Source organism: Sciurus carolinensis, chromosome 9, assembly GCF_902686445.1.
Source record: "Sciurus carolinensis chromosome 9, mSciCar1.2, whole genome shotgun sequence".
NCBI lineage: Eukaryota > Metazoa > Chordata > Mammalia > Rodentia > Sciuridae > Sciurus > Sciurus carolinensis.
Window position 1 is genome coordinate 127,058,061 of NC_062221.1, and position 21,406 is coordinate 127,079,466.

Genomic DNA, 21,406 nt, shown 5'->3' on the forward strand with positions numbered 1-21,406 from the left:
ACTGATTTTGCACCATAAATACTACTTCATCTTTATTTAAGATCTGACATTTGTGTCTGACAGCTCTACCTATTGTGTAGTCATGCAAATGACCTTCAAGGTCAATGTAGCAAGCAAAAAGAACTCTTAACCTTTCTCAAATGAAAATGAACATTTTGTTTCACTGGTAAGAGTTTGTGTTAGTCATGTGACATCACTGTGATGCATGGAATTGGAAAACATGGAGAAAGACACGAATACTTAGTGAGAACGGACCATCTTTGCCATCTAAGGAATAAGTTCTCCCTCCCTGTTCTACTGAAGAGTTCTCTCCTCCTACCCTTTCTCTTTCTTCTTATCCCTTTAGACCTCTTGTTTTCTGAAGCCATGTCCTCAGGATACCAGTTTCCCCCTTTTCAAACAACAGGGTCTTAGATAAAGGAGTTACCTGTGAGGCTGGTGAAGAGGCAGAATAGAAAGAAGGGAGGGGCCAGGGAACGGAATTCCCTTAACCGTCATTTCTCATTTTGTCCCTGCAGTCTCCCTCCTCTGTTCCTCACAGCCCAGTCATGGCTGAGGGCTTCAAGGGAGAAACAGATTGAAGGATAGAAAGAATCCATTTTGCTGCCCCTCAGGGATCTCTGCACTTCCTCCTTCTTTGGCTGCCTGTCCTTTCCCTTTATTTAATAAAACTTACTCCATAATGACATTTCCACAGACTCTATGAACCAGTCTCGAGTAGACTTCGGGTATCTAGAAGTGCACGCTCTCTGGCATCTGTGCTCTGGGACTTGTGCACCAAGAACTGTGAAGTGATAGAGTCAGAGTGCAAAGTAGAAATAAAAAGAAAAACAAATACATAGAAGAGTGGTTTTATGCTAGACTAAATAAAATACTCAGGGCTTCCACATGGTAAAGACAGAAAGGTCCCTGAGAGAAGACTCTGGCCTTTTCCAGGCAGTACTGACTGAGAAGGAAAGACAGAGGCAGATGCAGAGTTAGAAGTCTCATCCTGTCTGTACTATCTCAGTCTCTCTCTCACCTCTTTCCTGAAACTTCGTCCATCTCTCTCTTACCCTGCCATGCTGATCCTGATCCCACTACTCACAACCCTGCCCTGACTTCTTTCTTCAGCCCTATGGTGCTGGCTCATGGAATGGAGGCCCAGGTCCTGCTTGGGGTTTCAGGAGAAGTGCTCCCCAAACTGGAACTGTGACCTGATTCCACTTTTTCATAGAAACACTGTGATATAGAGTGGGACAATACAATGCTACCATGTGTTTTTAGTACATGTTAGATGCTTTCTCACGTAAACACAATATTGTAATCTAATCTGGAGGCTTAATTGCCTGTAACATTATTTATATGGTAGAGATGATGCAAGAAGTGATTAAATCTCAAATCAGCTGTTGACTAAGTGATTATTGAGACTCTTTCTGACACATAGTTTCTGTGATCAGGTGGGCACATTCACTCTAAATTTAAACAAATGATTTCAAAACAAACCTTTGGAACACAGGTTCATCTTTACCAAAAGGAGTTCCTGTGACACAGCAAGTCCCGATTCCCTTAATCACTCTCCATTCTAAATTTTCACCCATAATTTATTCCTTGAGTTTTCTCCTACCATTTCTGCATATTAATGTAGGATTTTCCCTAAATCCCAAATTGCTGCCTTTTGATTATAAGCAGTTCTGAATCTTCATTAGTTATTTCAGGAGGTTAAGTAAATACATCTCCAACAAGGTAGAATGTAGTTCCCGATGGATGACAAGGGAATATTTTATTAATTTGCTTTTGGTTGTTGCAATCTTGTCTAGTAAAAGGTTTAACTGATTCTTTTCCTCTAATAAAATGAGAATGATTGTTAATTTTTTATCACTTTCATAAATAAACTGTACCATCCTAATGGATATACTACCAGAATTAACCTCAGAGAGAAATCATTAGTGACATACAAAGAGGATTATGTGAGTTTCTTATAGTGTTTTATCAAGAAGTATATTTTCCTCGAGACAGTTTGCATTTGCATTCAATTTCTTTTGTGCTCTCTGACACACATTTTGATTCTTTATAAACAAAATGAAACCCAACTTGTATACTACTTGGGCATAATATATTAGATAGGATGAGACTTGCAGAAGTTATTAAAGTCATCCCCTGCTTCCTTCTAGGCAAATAAGAATTCATCTTGCAATTTCATCCACTCAAGGACATAGTCTTTGCAATGTCCTTTAGTAACTAATTTTAATATCTGACAATACTTTCTGCCAGGAGGTTTTTCTTACAAACAATGGTACTGAAATGCCTCTTGTCAGTTTTTGCTTTTCTAAGCCTTGAGGAAAATATAAACCATTGATTACAATTCCTCATAAAATCTTAAGTTTATAGTTAAGTTTTTTTTTTATTATTAAACTCATCAAACTAAAGCTGGCTTTTGTTCAATTTTTAACCCCTTTCTTTAAAACGATTCTTCGTCAATTGTTCTGGTTTCCTATCCAGGACCAAATTCATTGTTTTATATATTTGGAAAAGATGCTGTTCAAGGAGAGGAAGGCAGAATTTAAATAACAGACACTTAAAAACAGTCTTGTTGAGGCACTTTCTGTGGGTGTAGGTGGAGGAAAGAGACTACTCATGGAGAGTATTAATGACTGTGATTAAAAGAAAGACAGTGAATAATTGGCCCAGGGAAGAGACAAGTCAAAAGGTGAATGGACTGAAGGGGATAAAATTAAACAGTCAAACATATTTCAACATCAATGTCATTTGGAAGGGGACGTGTACTGGAAGTGGACAAGGTAAGAATATGAAAGCCATTTTGATCCTGTGAGAAAAGAGAAGTGTGTGGAGAAAAAAGACGGATTAATGACCCATCTCCTGGATGAGCTGAGGGGAAAGGCAGGTGCGAATGGGCTCCCGAGAATCCCCATAATGAGCTGAATTTATGGTGGTGTGCAAGGCTGAGGACATTTATTAGTAAATAGCAGGGATGGCAGGGTAACAACTCGATCACTGGTCCATAATCAATCAGGGGTTGGTCTCCGTGTGCAACTCTCTTGGGGGATTGTTAGAAGGAGAACACAGTTAAGGCCAGACACTGGCTCATTGGGGGCCCATTAAAGGCTTATGGGGGACAGATATTCCATTTCTGTACATGGAGAAGCTCAGTTTATTAGGGAGCAAGGAGAAAAGATCAAGAGACCCCATGCCTTTCTTTTGTGGTCTGGTTTCTAAAAACAGCACATATCTGAGTGGAGCCCAGTTTAACTGCAAATATTTGGGGGAAGCCAACGTGATGACGTGTTATTCTTTTGACATAGGATTTGATGATAATTAACATCATCAAGTGCCTAAGATAAGCATCTCTTACTGGTGTACGTAATGTAGGGTCGATGTACAGAGACAAAAGTGTAGACCTACAGATTATGAGGATGTGTGTGGTGTGGTTTAATTTGCCAGGGTACTAAGAAATAGTAAAAAGCATTGCATTTTAAGAGAATTTTCCTAGCCCTTTAGCCTCATCATTTAATATATTTTAGTCCCTTATGCATATTATTTCATCATTTTCCTTTCACATAAAATTAAAGATGCGGTTAACTTGTTTGTATCTAGTAAGAGCTGAGTGGATTCTTTGCATGAAATGAGCCTCATCTTTGTTCCATTTTACTCTGAGTTGAAGAGACCTGGACTTTTGTTGTTAGTGCTAGAGATCTTACACTTTCTCTTCTATTCATAATGGAGCAAGGCAAGAAAATAACATTCATGATGCTTTGGAAAACTCAGTGGCTTTGACCAAGGTGGTGCAGTGAGTGGATCAGGCCTGTTGGTGGGCATGCACAGTGCTATCCTTTCCCTGACTGGCAGAGGTAGGAGAGTATTTATTTGTCCTATAAAAGCTGATCCATACACAGTGTAGGTAAGCAAAGGTGAACATGTCATGCCATACATAAAAGACAGGAACTGCCAATATATGAAGCCTTAACCCTAGTAAAGCCAGTCTCCCCACAACCCAATGTGACAACAAAAATAAACTCCTAAGTACTTTCTTTTCTTTTTTATATTTTCTAACATCTGGGATCTTTGCAAGCTCTGAGTTAGTAGAATTTTCCTCATTATTATTATTAGCATTATTATTTGATGCTTTGCTATACCTTCCCCTTATTTTCAACATGCAAATAACAGCAGGTATATTCTGAAATGCAAATGACAAATTAGCACTGAAGCATCAGCATTCAAGGTGATTCGAAGGTGAATTATCTACTAAGTCCTCTACTACACACTGTCCACCAGGAGTCAGGGTGGAATGCGAGATGTAGTAAAGAGTGGCTAGATTTGCCTTTAAAAACTGGGTCTCTTGTTTTATCTTCCTGTGAGATGGGATTTGGAGGTATAGGCATGTGCATCCCCTTTTTTTTTGGTTTTTGCATAAACTTCTTCAGTTATCACTTCCAATGGATACAAGAAGGGGCTCCCATGACAAAAATGATAACTATGTGAAGCAATGCATTTGATCATTAGTTTGACTTAGCCATTCCCTACTATCTCATATAGTTATCCTTTATATCACAGATGTGATAGTATATATATATATATATATGTGCGTATATATAATTCGGTACATCCTGCTGTATATGATACAAACATATAATGTTTATCTGTCAGTTTAAAAATAAAAATATAAAAAAATTTCAGGAAGGATACTGGAGAATGAGATCGATCAAGTCATATCATATGTATTTATGGATATGGGAGAATGAATCCACCAATAAATTTTTAAAGAAGCCTATAGACTGAAGATGATGAATTAGAAGGATGGGAAGAGTCTGTCCTTACTGATGTTACTGAGGTGCTGCTGCTGCCTAAAAGCACCTGTCTAGATTAGAGATAATGGTACATCCTTATCAATCAGACTTTCAGCTCCTTCAAGGGAAATGCATTCTCATATTCATTGAGAAGGGCAAGGCAGCTGCTCTGACCAACAGCACAGCAAGGTGAGTGTGATTGATGAGGACATACTGGATTGTTGAGAAAGGGCAAGTCAGTGGATGCTGTGAACCTGTGGGCTTTGCAACCTGCAGCTCATTTGTTGAAAGATGTTGCTGACCTGCACGGAATTCGAGGTGTCAAGATGGCACTCAGTGATTGGAATGGCGGTGGGGGTAGAGAAATCCTCACGTGGCTCTCCCTTCCTTCATCAAGGAAGAGAAGTCTCTCCAACGCTTCTATTCATTTCAACGGCTACAACGTGTGATATGGCCACCCCTCCCTGCAAACTTCACCAGGGACTGGGAAAGCAGGTAGGTGGTGGATTCGCTAATTACTCTGATTTGATCATTCCACAATGTGCACCTGCATCAAAGTATCACCTTGTTCTCCATGAATATACAGGCAGTCCCTGACATATGATGGTTGGACCTTCAATCAATAGGGAAAGAAGATATACATTTGGTATCAACTACTCTTTTTAAAGTTTTGATCTTTTCCTGAACTAGCAACCTGCATTTGTATGCTGTCTTGTGATGACTGGCGGTGGTGGGGAGCTAAAGCTGCCAGTCAGTCATGTGCTCACAAGGGGAAAAAAAAACTGATACTCTACAGTGTGTGGATGTTTTCTATCTCATAGGGATTTGATTTCCGGTATTTGGACCTTATGATGGTGCGAAGTGATGTGCATTTGGAGGAAACCATACTTTGACACACATGAATCATATGTGGATGGGGAGAACCCACACTTCTGTTGTTTCTCACTTTGTGTACAGTAGTTACATGAGATATTCATTTTTATGTTCTAAGATAGACTTTGTGTTAGATGATTTTGCCCAACTGTAGGTTAATGTAAGTGTTCTGAGTACATTTAAGGTAGGCGAGGCTAAGCTAAGATGATTGATCTTTGTGAAGTTAACACATTATTTCACTTAAGATGTTTCCAACTCGTAATGGGTTTATTGCTAGGTAACCCCATGGTGTATGTAAACTGAGGAGTGTTTACATACAAGTGTTATTTGTTGATTAAAAATAAAAACTAATAAGAATATTAAAAAACAGGTTTGTTTCCCATTTAAATAAAATCTAATTAAAACAAATAGGAGCCGTGAGCAGTCTAACTGACTGCACCGGCTTCTGGGTGTGCATCCCTCGGAGTTTGCACACCTGCCGTGCTACTGCTCAAGTTGCCTGCTGCTCCTCTCCTGCCAGTGTGATCTGGGTCCCTGGTGCTGCTGCTATAGCTGCTGCATCTCAGGGCCAAGGACTTCCCTGAGGCCACTGGGGCTAGAGGTATTTGCTACAGGACCTCCACTTGCCTCCAGGTACAACCTGGAAGTTTGGGGGAGGAGGTGAACCCCCATAGACTTTGAAGAGCAGGAGATGGGCAGCCATGACTACTCCTTCCTCCCCTCTGTGGCAGGACCGTCCTGAGAGCAGTGGTGTATAGGCCTCTCTGAAGATACCTGCAAACCCAGCAGTCACCCTGGTCAGCTCCTGGGAGTGGCCTTCTGGGACACATCTTGTCTTTGCTGCTATTTTCATCTTTTCCTGCTTCATTTAGTGAATTTTTAGGAATGATTGTTTAGTGAGTAGAGTAATAAAAAACCCCAGGGCATGATCTCTAGGCTTGAGAATTTTAACCGGTAGGTTTTCTCTGGTGGAATTCCTGGAATCAGAACAGTTGAAGAAACTGTAATACTTGAAGCAGCCGCATGGTGGCAGCCGTCCATGAGCGCCTTGGGACTAGAGAACCTGGGGTTTTGCATAAGGAGCATTTTTTTTTTAAATCCAGTCTCCCAGGGTGGCGCTTACTTCTGCTTTGGGTGGAAACTTTGTTTTTCTTTAACAGTGTTTTTGTTTTGTGGTTGAATCTTCGTTGGTTTCGTGAGGCCAAGTTTTGTGATGCTTTTGGAATATCATATATTCTAGTTCTGTTTTTATTAAAGCAGTTTGGAATCTCTGTTGGTTTGAAGGATTTTTTTTTTCATACTCTGGTTTCATTCAAACACTCTTTGACACATGGAGAATGAAAAGCTGTTGTTACTTTTCCCTGGAAAAGTTTTCTATAATAATGCAGGCTTTCTAACAATCCTTGCACATACCAGAGAGAGAGAATAAGGTTTTTCTGCCACCCTTGAATTTTCATTATTCATGTTTGCACATCATTGGCAGGATAAGTTTTCTCTCAATTTATACCAGATGGTGTGACTTTTCTTTTGAATGGGGTAGAAATTTGTTTCATTAAAATCTGCCCCAAATTAATCTTTTCTAATAGATCAATTTATTTAAATTTTTTACTTATGAGGATCCCAGTAACACCCAGGAAAACATTTTGATTTTGCACACCAATAACACACTTCTCTATGGTTCTTCAGAAATGAAAGTTGGTTACTGTCTGGGTGGGGATGGTGACTAGGGGTTTGAGGGAGTTAATAGTGGACCTGGCTTCTGTGGCTGCATTTGCTTTATGTCCTCAGGCAAAAAACAATTAGTTGTTGTGAATTTTAGATGAATTCACTGACTCACACCATGACTGCAGCCAGGTGCTGTCTTGGGCTAGCTAGTGACATCATGAATGACACCAACATGGCCCATGAACTCGCAGCAGGTTCAGTTAGGGAGACTGGGCAAATATGACTTCAAAGAGAGCACCCGATGTAGCCTATGTAGAGTTATAGGCCGAGGGGAGAACTCAGAAGGTAAAGAACATGTTGTAGAAATGCAGCAACTAATGAAAAACCTGGTCCAGGTGGGATGGTCAGGCCAGGTCAACCTAAGAAGGTAGACGAAAGGCAAGATGTAAACGATGAGTTGATATTAGCCAGGAAAAGGGCAAAGGGATGGTGTCTTAATTTGTTTTTTGTTGCTGTGAAAGGCAAGGATAAAGAATAGGAGTTTGTTTGGTTCACTGTTCTGGAGGCTGGGTTGTCCATCATCAGATCGCCAGGAAGGGCGTTGCTCCTGCTTCCTAAACATGGCAGATCATGTCACAAGGTGAGAAAGAGCAAATGCCCAGCTCAGGTTGCTCTTCCTCTTCTGGGTTAATACTATTGTCAAGCCTCATCTAAATGACCTAGTTCATCTAATCTGAACTACCTCCCAAAGGCTCCATCTCCAAATACTATTACCGTATGAATTTGGGGATTAGGTTTCCACCACATGAACTTTGGGGGACACATTCAAGCTACAGAAGTAGAGAGAGGAGACTGTTGGTGAAAAAGAATGAGCACACACCCAGGACACAGGGGAGAATGAGCATGGTGTGTTGGAAAAATGCAAAGAATGTTCTAGAGGTTGGAGCACATAGAGCCAGAGGAAGAGAGTTGTGATGTGAAGTAAATCTAATGCCTGCATGAGAGACCGAACTCTGACCAGAGGACAAAGGGCCTAATGACAAGTGGCCAGATTTAGGAGAGAGGTAGGACCTGAAATGACTGAACTATGAGGTAAGTTGGGTGGGAGAGAATATCCTGGGTCATTCTGGATTGGATAGCAGTGCTTGGTGGTCTCGTCACTGACCAAGGGAACACAGGTTGAAGCCAGGTGAAGGCCAGCTGGTTTCCTAACTGCAGGGACAGATAAGGTTTGGGATCTTGCTGGATGGGTGCAGTAGAAAGAGAGAAATGCAAAGGAGTTTAAGGTGTTAGTAAGTCATACAAATGAGAAGTTCCTAACATGATACCTTGCACACAATTACAAAGACATTTCTTTCTTGCCCTGCTTTTTATGTTCTCTCCCATGTCTTCTTCCCTTCCTTCCTTTGCAGAATTGTATCTAAAACTACTTGCTGTGATTTGGAGATGGTTTGCCCCACTTCCCTGGGGGTTCATGTGCTGGAAGCTTGGTCCTAGAGTTGTGGTGTTGAGATGATGCAGTGTCTAAGAGATGAGGCCTTAGGAAGTTTGTGGTCATGTGGGCTGGGCTCTAGGTCAAGCACAGGTTAGTGCTGCCTCTGGAGAGTGGGTGGGGTCTGGTAGAAAAGGGTAGTTCCCTTGAGCTGTGATGGTTATGTAAGGAAACCTGGTCCTCGTTGAGTTTCTTGTTGCCTTGCTTGCATGTTTGTCCCTTCTGCAGGTGATCAGTTGCTTTTTCTGCTTTTCTACCATATCATGAGGCAGCCAGGGGCCTCTCACCACGATGCCAATGTCATACCATTTGAATCTTCCAGCCATCGGAATTTATTCTATAAAGTACCCAGCGTTGGGACACTGTCGCTGAACCCGCTCCCCAAACTGAGGTTGGAGGGCACTGAGCCCACATCCCACACCGAGGTCTGACCTGCACTGAGCCCAACCCCCCCCACACCGAGGTTGGTCCGGCGCTGAGCCTGCCCGCCTACCCCCCTACTGCTGAGGGACACTGCACCTGCCTCCATGCTGACTCAGTGCACCCTCACTGGGGCTCCCCAGCTTCTTTGGAGGCTGGTGCAGGCACTTTGAATTATTCCTGAGGGTGTGGCAATCATCATTGGAAGGGCGGCTCCCTTTCTCCTGAGACACCTACAGGAGACTGGAGGCCCTGAAAAGAACACGGATGCCAACCAAGAATTCTATACCCAGCAAAACTAACCTTCAAATTTGACAATGAAATAGAATCTTTCCATGATAAACAAAAGTTAAGAGAATTTACAAATAGAAAGCCTGCCCTACAGAACATTCTCAGTGAAATATTTTGTGAGGAGAAAGTGAAAAACAACAATACAAGTCAGCAAAGGGAGGAACTACCCTAAAGGAAAAGCCAATCAAAGGACAAGTAAAAAAACAAGAAATAAGCCCAAATGAGCAGGAATACAAATCATGTGTCAATAATAACCTTGAATGTCAATGGCCTAAATTCAATAATCAAAAGACATAGACTAGCAGATTGGATTAAAAAGAAGGACCCAACAATATGCTGCCTTCAAGAGACTCACCTCATAGAAAAAGACATCCACAGACTAAAGGTGAAAGGATGGGGATAAAACATACTATGCACATGGACCCAGTAAAAAAGCAGGGGTCTCCCTCCTCATATCAGATAAAGTAGACTTCAAACCTAAGTTAGTCAGAAGGGATAAAGAAGGACATTTCATACTGCTTAAGAGAGCATAAATCAGCAAGACAGAACAATCATAAATCTCTATGCCCCAAACAATGGAGCATCTATGTATATCAAACAAACCCTTCTCAATTTTAAGAATCAAATAGACCAAAACACATTAATAGTGGGGGACTTTAACACACCACTCTCACAACTGGATAGATCCTCCAAACAAAAACTGAACAAAGAAACTATAGAACTAAATAATACAATCAATGATATAGACCTAATGGATATTTACAGAGTATTCCATCCTTCTTTGAGTGAATATATTTTCTTCTCAGCAGCTCATGGATCCTTCTCCAAAATAGACCATATGCTATGCCACAAAAAAACCATTAGTAAATACAAAAAAATAGAGATCCTACCCTGTGTCGTATCAGACCACAATGGAATGCAATTAGAAATGAATGATAAAATAACAAACAAAAACTACTCATATACCTGGAGACTAAATAATATGCTACTGAATGATACAATGATAACAGAAGACATCAGGGAAGAAATAAAAAAAATTCTTAGAAGTAAATGAGAACAATGACACAACATATCAAATCTCTGGGACACTATGAGAGCAGTACTAAGAGGAAAGTTCATTGCATTGAGCTCATACATTAAAAAAATAAAAAGTCAACAACTAAATGACCTAACATTACACCTCAAAGTCCTAGAAAAAGAATAATAGATTAACACCAAAAATGGCAGACAGGAAATAATTAAAAATCAGAGCTGAAATCAATGAAATTGAAACAAGCCAAACAATTAAAAAAATTGACAAAACAAAAAGTTGGTTCTTTGAAAAAGGAAGCAAAATTGATAAACCCCTAGCCACACTAATGAAGAGAAGGAGAGAAAAAACTCAAATTACTAGAATTCCTGATGAAAAAGGAAAGATCACGACAGACACCATTGTAATATGTAACATAATTAGAAGCTACTTTGAAAATCTATACTCAACAAAATAGAAAATATTGAAGACATTGACAAATTTTTAGAGACATATGATCTTCCCAAACTGAATCAGGAAGATTTACACAATCTAAACAGATCAATTTCAAGCACCAAAATAGAAGAAGCCACCAAAAGCCTACCAACCAAGAAAAACCCAGGACCAGATGGATTCTCAGCCAAATTCTACAAGACCTTTAAAGAAGTACTAATACCAATACTCCTCAAAGTATTTCAGGAAATAGAAAAAGAGGGTACCTTTGCAAATTCATTCTATGAGGCTAGTATCACTCTGATACCAAAACCAGACAAAGACACATCAAAGAAAGAAAACTTTAGACCAATATCCCTGATGAAAATAGATGCAAAAATCCTTAACAAAATACTGGCAAATCGGATTTTAAAAATATATTAAAAAGATAGTGCACAATGATCAAGTGGGGTGTATCCCAGGGATGTAAGTTTGGTTCAACTTCTGGAAATCAATAAATGTAATTCATCACTTCAATAGACTTAAAGTTAAGAATCACATGATTATTTCAATTGATGCTGAGAAAGTATTTGATAAAATACAGCACCCCTTCATGCTTAAAACACTAGAAAGAATAGGAATAGTAGGAACATACCTCAACATTGTAAAGGCTATCTATGCTAAGCCCATAGCCAACATCATTCTTAATGGAGGAAATCTGAAAGCATTCCCTCTAAAAACTGGAACAAGACAGGGATGCCCTCTTTCATCACTTCTATTCAACATCGTCCTTGAAACACTTGCCAGAACAATTAGACAGACCAAAGAAATTAAAGGGATATGAAGAGGAAAAGAAGAACTAAAGCTGTCACTATTTGCTGATGACATGATCCTATATTTAGAAGATCCAAAAAACTCCACTAGAAAACTTCTAGAACTAATAAATGAATTCAGCCAAGTAGCAGGATATAAAATCAATACACGTAAATCTAATGCATATCTATTCATAAGTGATGAATCCTCTGAAAGAGAAATTAGGAAAACCACTCCATTCACAGTAGCCTCAAAAAAAAATATTTGGGAATTAATCTAACAAAAGAGGTGAAAGACCTCTACAATGAAAACTACAGAACATTAAAGAAAGAAATTGAAGAAAACCTTCGAAGATGGAAAGATCTCCCATGTTCTTGGATAGGCAGAATTAACATTGTCAAAATGCCATTCTACCAAAGGCACTATACAGATTCAATGCAATTCCAATTAAAATCTCAATGACATTCCTCATAGAAGTAGAGAAAGCAATTGTGAACTTCGTCTGGAAGAACAAGAGACCTCAAAGAGCCAAAACAATCCTGAAGAGAAAAAGTGAAACAGGAGGTATCACAATACCAGACATTAAACTATACTACAGAGCAATAGTAACAAAAACAGCATGGTATTGGCACCAAAATAGACAGGCAGACAAATGGTACAGAATTGAAGACACAGAAACAAATCCACATAAATAGAGTCACCTCATACTAGACAAAGGAGCCAAAAACATACAATGGAGAAAAGATAGCCTGTTCAACAAATGGTGCTGGAAAAACTGGAAATCCATATGTAGTAAAATGAAATTAAACCTCTATCTCTCACCCTCCACAAAACTCAACTCAAAATGGACCAAAGACATAGGAATTAGACCAGAGACCCTGCACCTAATAGAAGACAAAGTAGGCCCGAATCTTCATCATGTTGGCTTAGGATCAGACTTCCTCAATAAGACTACCAAAGCACAAGAAATTAAAGCAAGAATCAATAAATGGGATGGACTCAAACTAAAAAGCTTTTTCTCAGCAAAGGATACAATCAAGAATGTGAAGAGAGAGCCTACAGAGTGGGAGAGAATCTTTTCCACATGCACTTCAGATAGAGCACTTATCTCCAAAATTTATAAAGAACTTACAAAACTTTACAACAAAAATACAAACAACCCAATCAATAAATGGTCCAAGGAACTGGACAGACACTTTACAGAAGAAGACACACAGGCAATTAATAAATATATGAATAAGTCTTCAACATCTCTAGTAATTAGAGAAATGCAAATTAAAACAACTCTAAGATTTCATCTTACTCCAATTAGAATAGCTTTTATCAAGAACACAAACAATAATAGATGTTGCCATGGATTTGGGGAAAAAGGCACACTTTTACATTGCTGGTGGAGTTGCAAATTGGTGCAGCCACTCTGGAAAGCAGTATGGAGAATCCTAAGAAAACTTGGAATGAACCTACTTTTTGACCCAGTTATCCCACTCCTTGGTTTATACCCAAAGGACCTAAAATCAGCAAACTACACTAACACAGCCACATCAATGTTTATAGCAGCTCAGTTCACAATAGCTAGATTGTGGAACCAACCTAGATGCCCTTCAACAGATGACTGGATAAAGAAACTCTGGTATATATACACAATGGAATACTATTTAGTCATAAAGAAGAATAATATTATGGCATTTGCAAATAAATGAATGGAATTGGAGAATATCTTCCTAAGTGAAATAAGCCACGCCCAAAAAACCAAAGGCCAAATGTTTTCCTTGATAAATGGAGAATGATATATAATGGGGGTGGGGATGGGGAATGAGAGAAGGATGGGGGAACTTAAGAATATGTAGAAGGAAATGAGAAGGTGGGGGGTATGAAAAATGGTGGAATGAGACAGACATCATTACCCTATGTACATGTATGATTACACGAATGGTATGAATCCACATTGTGCACAACCATAGAAATGAAATGATGTACCCCATTTGTGTACAATGAATCAAAATGCAGTCTCTAAAAAATTAAAAGCTAAATAAAAAAAAAAGGAAAAAAAAATCAAAGTACCCAGCCTTGGGTATTTTGTTACAGCAACAAAATTGCACTGATATTGCTCAAGTTTAACTGTAGAGATTTAAATGTTCTTCTACCTTGTGATTCTCTGTGATCTTTTCTAGAGTTTTAAAAAAGCATTTATATATATTTTGGTAAGGTTGAGCAATTTTTTTTTCTTTTTCTATCTTTTTTCTTTCTATTTTTTCTTTGTGAAAGACAACCTACTTGGACTAGTTGGTTATTTGCCAGTATTCAAAAGAAATATTTTAATGCATCTTCTATTCCATGTTTTTGTATTTCAATACAATTTTTAAACTATACATAATTTATAGTGGGATTTGGATGAGTTTGTTAACCGCCCTTTGCTTTTGTGTCCTAATTTGAAAGCTTAGAATAATTATACCTTTACTATGGATCATTTTGAGGAGTAAATAAATTAAAAACCTGTAAAGTAAATGTATGTACTCAAGAAATCTTAGTATTATTGTAGCTGTTATTTTGGGATAAATATCAATTATAGACTGTGATAGCCACAGATAGAGCTAGAACTTAGGCACTGGGGTTTATAACTGTGTTTATCTACTTGCAAGATGAATGTCAGTGTTTACTGGAGTTTCCGATGCAGTTTGCATGGTACACAGGAAATTGTTTTGGAGTAGTGCAGAGTACGGTGAGTGCTTGTATGGCAAGATGGAAGAATAATTTTAGGTTTGCATTCTTTTGTGTCTCTTTGGATGAACCGTCTCTGAGTGACATGGGGACATGAGTGACATGTGAACAGTTTAGTAACACTGGTGATGGGAACTGACAGTGATTGAGTGCTTGCACGGTGTTACCAGGTAGGAGCTGGGCATCACCAATCCTTTCCTCACTTTATCTCCTCAAACCCCCCTAATCAGATCAGGATTATTCCCCATCCGAGCCATGATAGGATTAGGATTAAGTGACTTGTCTGTGGTTACATCGATCATCTGGTGGTGAGATTGGGGTTGGGTACCAGACATTCTAGTGTCAAAGCTAGACTTTCATGAGAACATCCATTTCCACAGGCACACTTAATGTTTTCCCAAATAGATGTGTTTTTATACTATTAATAAGAAAGCAACCATGCAGACTTTGCTTTCTTTACTTTGAAAGAGGAGAGTTTAACCAGCAAGACTTCATGTTGGTTGAACCATATGGAAGGACACTCCTAATCCTGAATTTCCATAATTTTGGGGGTGAAGAAATGAACAACTTCAAAGAAGCTGACAGCTGTGGAGGTGATACACATTGTTGTACAACCAAATCACTATTTCCAATAGTGGTGGGAACAGTCAGTGGGAATAGGAAGAACATCTAATGAAGACCAAATAAACAGATTTCCACTTTCCATATTTTGAATCTTATTTATTTACTCAGTATGTGTTATGGTTTGGATGTGAAGTGTCCCCAAAAGCTCACGTATGAGATAACGTGAGAGGGTGCAGAGGGAAAGTGATTGGGTTGTGATAGATTTAACCCAAATAGTGAATTAATTCCCTGATGAGATTAACTAAGTGGTAACTGGAGGCAGGTGGGATGTGGTTGGAGGAGGTGGGTTATTGGGACCATGGCTTTGGGGTATATATTTGTATTTGGCAAGTGGAAATCTCTCTATGATGTCTGATCATCATGAGAGTTGCTTTCCTCCACCACGTTCTTCCGCCATGATGTTCAGTCTTAACTTGAGCCCTGAGGAATGGAGTTAGCCTTCTATGGACTGAGACCTCTGAAGCTGTGAGCCCTCAAATAAACTTTCCCTCCTCTATAATTGTACTGGTTGAATCTTTTAGTCACAGTGGTGCAAAAGCTGACTAAACAGTATGGATTTATTAAGCACCCATGATGGTCCAGGTATTGTGCCATCCTATTGCATCAGCATCTTTGTCTTAAAGATCTTAGGGCTTCATGGAGGTATGTGTTGGAAAAAGACAATTAATAATACTGATAACAGTATTTCCCCAGAAATATGTGAAAAGCATTGCAGGAATAGAAAATAGAGAATCCATGTATAGTGAAATCTAATAACAAATTGAATGAGGCAATGGTGATGAAGGATATGAGGAGGTACAGGTGGACATGGGAAGCCAAGAAATTATGAACAATAAAAATAGAGGAACCAGTCTCTGGCCAAGGAGAAGGAAGAGGAGATTTTGAAGGGAAAGGAAGAGAAGAGCTCAGTGAGCATCCTTACTACATTGGGTTAGAATTTGATGCTAGAGTTTCCTCTCTCTTGGGGATTTCAAGACACAGCAGGTATGGAATCATGGCAAAAATACTGTAATGAAAGCTAAGGCATAAGACCAAGGGAGAATTAGAGGAGAGTAATCAGAGGAGGGACCTGAAAGGCTAGACGGATGGTTTCTCAGGTCTCATTACCATAGGCGATGTTCTCCTGACAATTTCTCATCTATTTTGATCCTGCAGTGAAAACAACTGCTTCCCTTTCCATTTGTCCTTTTTGTAATTGCAGTCTTCCATGTGGAAGTGTGACTAGCAGAAGGGTGTCCATGAAAGTGTGGTTGTGGGGGAGGTTGTTTAGGTAGCAGTCATAGATTAGTAACAGGAAGGACATATCCATTCCATGCTCAAATAAGAGAACAGAAATGTAGCCAGAGTCTAGCATCTCTTTCTTCACTGAGTTTTTCTTTAATTTACTATTTTTTTTTGTTTGTTTTGCAGCTTGTGTTTATTTTACTGTTTTCTATATAAAACTCAGGACTTTGTCTTTCACTCACCAGCATTTCCCAAAATGCAAAAGTCGTTGAGTAATATTTAGGTTTTAATGCCCTGGCTTGGTTTCTGAGATGAATCTTTGAACTCAGTTCATGTGGGCTACATTAAAGGAGCTTGGTTGATAATGAGACAACTGTCCTAATTAACTAAGCCTTGAGAAGTAATTATCTCAGCCCACAGAGTGGGCCACCTTTGCCCTCATTCAAAGGACCCAGCAGATGGTGGGTTCTGGGAGGTTTGAGGATGATTTTCTTTGGAGCTTCAGACAGAATGTTTGTTGAAAGTAAAGAGTTAGCTTTAGTGTGTTTATTTGTGCACTTACCAGCTAGTGGTCTTCAGGGGTCATTCCTGGAACCTGTGGGTGAAGCTGCTGTGTTTGAGGGGAAGGTACTCTCTCTGATTATTTAGTTCACAAACTCACTCCTGTCTTTGATGCAGATAACTTTCATGGTTCCTTCCCTTTGTCCTCAGAGGAAGTGAAGAGTTTCCTCAAGTGTATTACTTCCTGGCCTGCTCTGTGCTCCTATCCCTTTCCAGGGCTCTCTGTCCATTTCTTCCTCTTTCAGATGCTCTTGACCTATTCACTGTTAGATGCCATTGTTCTGTGAGACTTTAAGAAAAGACCCCATGTAGATTGTAACGTCTGGTCCTGTGGTGTTTCCACAACCTCAATATCATTCCAGCAAAATTTTAAAACAACATCAACAACCAAACAAAATAAACCTAAACACATCTGTTGACAATCCTTTTAACCTGTCCTATATGTGTTTTATATCCCTTTATAAATAAGTGCGTAAACAGATAAAAGAAGCCAGTCTGCTTTTCAGGCAAGAGTTTGGTAGATTGTAAAATAAATAAAATCAAATAGTCTTAATAATCTTCTGGAACAAATTGATTTTTGTTTCCCCTTGGCAAGTGGCTACGCGTATAGCCGACTACATATGGAACAGCTTCACGGTGGGTCACTGGCTGCAGGGGTTAACGTCATTGTCTCTGCCAATCTCTTTCTTGAACTGACATATAAGAAGGAAAATGTAATAGAAGCTTCAAAGCTAGTTTAATGAGAGTGACCTAGTTGGGAAAAGTACTAAAGTATCTCCAGTGTAAAACCTTTTAATTCTCACCAATGATAAGACGAGTCATTTGGAGTTCTGAATACTTCCAATTAGCTAGTGAGAGACTCTGATTAAAAAATCAGGCCCACTGCATAGCAGAGTGTGCTTTGGCTTTTTATTTTGATAAGTGGTTTTAAGTATTTATTATAATAATCCACAGTCTATGGCCTAATGGGCTGCAGTATGTCTTTAACTGTGATAAAGTCTTGAGAAAATGAGACCTGTTGTCAGTACTTGCAGTTAACTATTGCCTGTGAAGGAAAATAAGGCCACTGTTTTTGAGCACAGTGATCATGTTTTCTGATTAATGGAGTGAAAAATAGATCATTTTACTATGTAGAAATTATAATACCCCATACAGAATACTATGCATAAAAGACACTAATTGCTATTAATGGCCTTGATGTCTATCCTGAAGCATGGCATTAATTGCTTTCTTGAGTTGCCTTATTCCATTATTTGGATGTTTCTTTCATTATGGAAGAACAGCTCTCTGGATTTTATGGCTAGGTCTTGCAATGTCAGAACTGGAGTTCAGTTTCCAGAGCTGTGGCTTCTACCTGTCTGGTTTTGTGATGTTGCAAACTCATCTGATATTTACTTCTTTTGTGTTTGTTTCTTTTGCCGTAGCTCATAACTGGCTGAAAACTGAGGTTGTTGGGACCACATGCTGGTGTGTTTATGGTTTTGCCCCTATCATGATCGTTTCAACCAGATTGATTTAATCCATCACCTTGACAGTGACTTAGTGCAGCCTCTGGCTGAAGATGCTCCTGAAACAAGTATTGAAGGACTCCTCAGTGAATGGTAACCATCTGCCAATGACCTCCCTAATTTTTAGATCAAACAGAACAATCACAAAGGCAAATCTCTTGGCCTTGATGTGTCTGCTTGAACTATACAAGAGCCTTTGCAATCAATATTATTAGTTCCTTGAAATATCTCTGCCTTTCAAAAGTTCACCTTCAATTGAATGAGGCCCTTCTGGACCCAACAGTTTTTTAAATGACATTATGCTTCTCTTCTCCATCTTAAAATTTATTTATTTTTATTTTTAATCTGTTCTTATTAGTTACAAATGACAGTAGAATGCATTTTGACACATTCGTACGCAGGGAACACAACTTCTCATTCCACTGCCTGTGATATTGCACAGTCACACCGGTAGTGTAGTCATACACGTATGTAGGGTAATAATATGCATTTCATTCCACCACCTTTCCACCTCCACAGCCACTCCCCTCCCGTCATTCCCCTCTGCCCAATCTAAAGTTCCTCCATTCTTCCCTACACCGCCCTCCACCCCATTATATATCAGCATTCACTCATCGGAGAAAACATTCAGCCTTTGGTTTTTTTGGGTCTGACTTATTTTGCTTAGCATGATATTCTCCAGCTCCATCTGTTTCCCTGCAAATGCCATAATTTCATTCTTATTTAAGGCTGAATAATATTACATTGTGTATATATACATCACAATTTCTTTATCCATTCATCAGTTGAAGGGCATCTAAGTTGGTTCCATGGTTTAGCTATTATGAACTGAGCTTCTATAAACATTGATGTGGCTGCATTACAGTATGCTGATTTTAAGTCCTTTGTGTATAAACCGAGGAGTGGGATAGCTGGGTCAGATGGTGGTTCCACTCCAGATTTTCTGAGGAATCTCTATACTGCTTTCCATAGTGGTTGCACCAATTTGCAGTCCCACCAGCAATGTATGAGTGTACTTTTTCCCCACATCCTCACTCACCAACACTTATTATTGCTTGTATTTTTGATAATTACCATTCTGACTGGAGAGCTATTAAAGTCTTTACCAGAATGTTCTGGTTTGTAAAGTCTCATGGGCCCTGCAAGCTCTGGAGGGCTGGTTTTATTAAGGGAGTTCTGTGGAGCATGGCGGGGGACAGTACTGCTGTCTTTAGGCACAGGTGAGGCTTTGAATAGGCCTCTTGCCTTTGGGTCCCCAATATTCTGCATGCTCTTCCTGATTTGGTGGGCCTTTTAGGACAGGTTGTTTCTAATTGACCTGTCTCCCTTAACTCCCAGGTTTTTATAGTCCTGCATCTTTGAAGACCCCACCACAGATAATGCAGTCTCCTGTGATTTCCCAAGAGATGAACAGTATCTTTGTGATATTATTAATGAAATTGAATAAACTTAGTCCACTTTGCCTTTGCTTGTTCTCTGCATCTTTTTTAAAGTTAATGTTCTTTAATTTGAATAGTCTCTACACTCTCCATAACTTTAAGGACAATAGTACAGCATATATGAGCTTTCTTGTAATACTGTTTTTTCTGTAAGAAAAATATAAAAAACTTAGGGTCTGTTAGTTTTTGAGTTACTATTAAATACTAAAGAATGCATTTAAAAATTTTTTTTTCAACAGTGCATACTGCTTTCCACTCCTGAACCAAAGCAAAACCAACATTACCTTATTTAATAGTTTTATATCTAAGAAGAAATCCAAGAGACTAAGATGTTGCTTTGAACATGAAATTTTATAATTTGTTATTAATTCCTAAAATCTGATAGATAAAAAGAACTAGAAGATTAACAGTTTGACATTCAGGGAAGGAAACCCAGGATTTTTAAAAAAAAATTTTAAAATTTTTATTTGTCCTACTCAGTAATACATGGCAGTAGAGTGCATTTTGACACACTGTACACAAATGGAGCACAACTCCTCATTCCTCTGGCTGTACATGGTGTGGAGTCACACCGGTAGTGTTATCATACATATCCATCTCATTCCACCATCCTATCCTACCCATCATCTCCTCTGCCCTCTCCCCTCTGCCCAATCCAAAGTTCCTTCAGCTGTTCTAGGGTTCTGGAGAAATTTGATGAAAGAGACAGTCTTTGTTGCTGGCTGAGACTCTCCCCCAGATTCTTCTCATGCTCCTCCCTGGTAAACAGGACCACAGCAGGCATGGCCACGGACAGTCCTGTGATCTCCTGCCCGAAGGTCTAGAGAGTGCTTAGCCCAGGTCTTTCTTCTTTTCCATCTGGGCTTCTGCCTGTACTGAGATGAGGACTTTCTAATCTGAAAATCTAGTCCACCTACATTCTAAAACCCCAGGGAAAGGCTTTAAGAATGCCTTTTGTTCTTTAAGACCCACATCTATGCATTTTCCTGTGGTTATTCCAAAATGGTACCTACAAAGGTGTAGGTTCATGATTTAAGTTATACTTGGTGTAGGCATGAAAATGTTACTTGTCCAAATAGACTTTCTGACTTCCCTTTAGCAGGTCTTTTGATTTGATGTGTTCTTTTACCTGTCGTGGGACGTGGTGCACTTTCGGTAGATTCCGCCTCTTTGTGGAATTCACTGCGTGCCTTTAGAACTTGGCTAACCAGAAATTAGAGTGCCACCCCTGATCAGGGCACAGTCCTGACCTTGGCTTCAGTAAAGTGGGACTTCAGCCGCTTAAGCACACCAGCCACAGAACATATACAAATACAATCTACACCAATATCTATCTAATGTTTTTAATGTGTGTGCATGCGGTGGAACATGCAAAGAACTGGAATAGAAAAGCAAACACATGTGATCATCAATGAAACCAGCATTTTAAGGATTTCTTTGTTATGTATTTGATGATGACATACAATTTTCCTTTCTGGAATAGAATGTAAACCTCTGGGCAGGGAAGGACTGCCAATTTTTATTTTCCTTTCAGTCTACATAAATAGGGAATC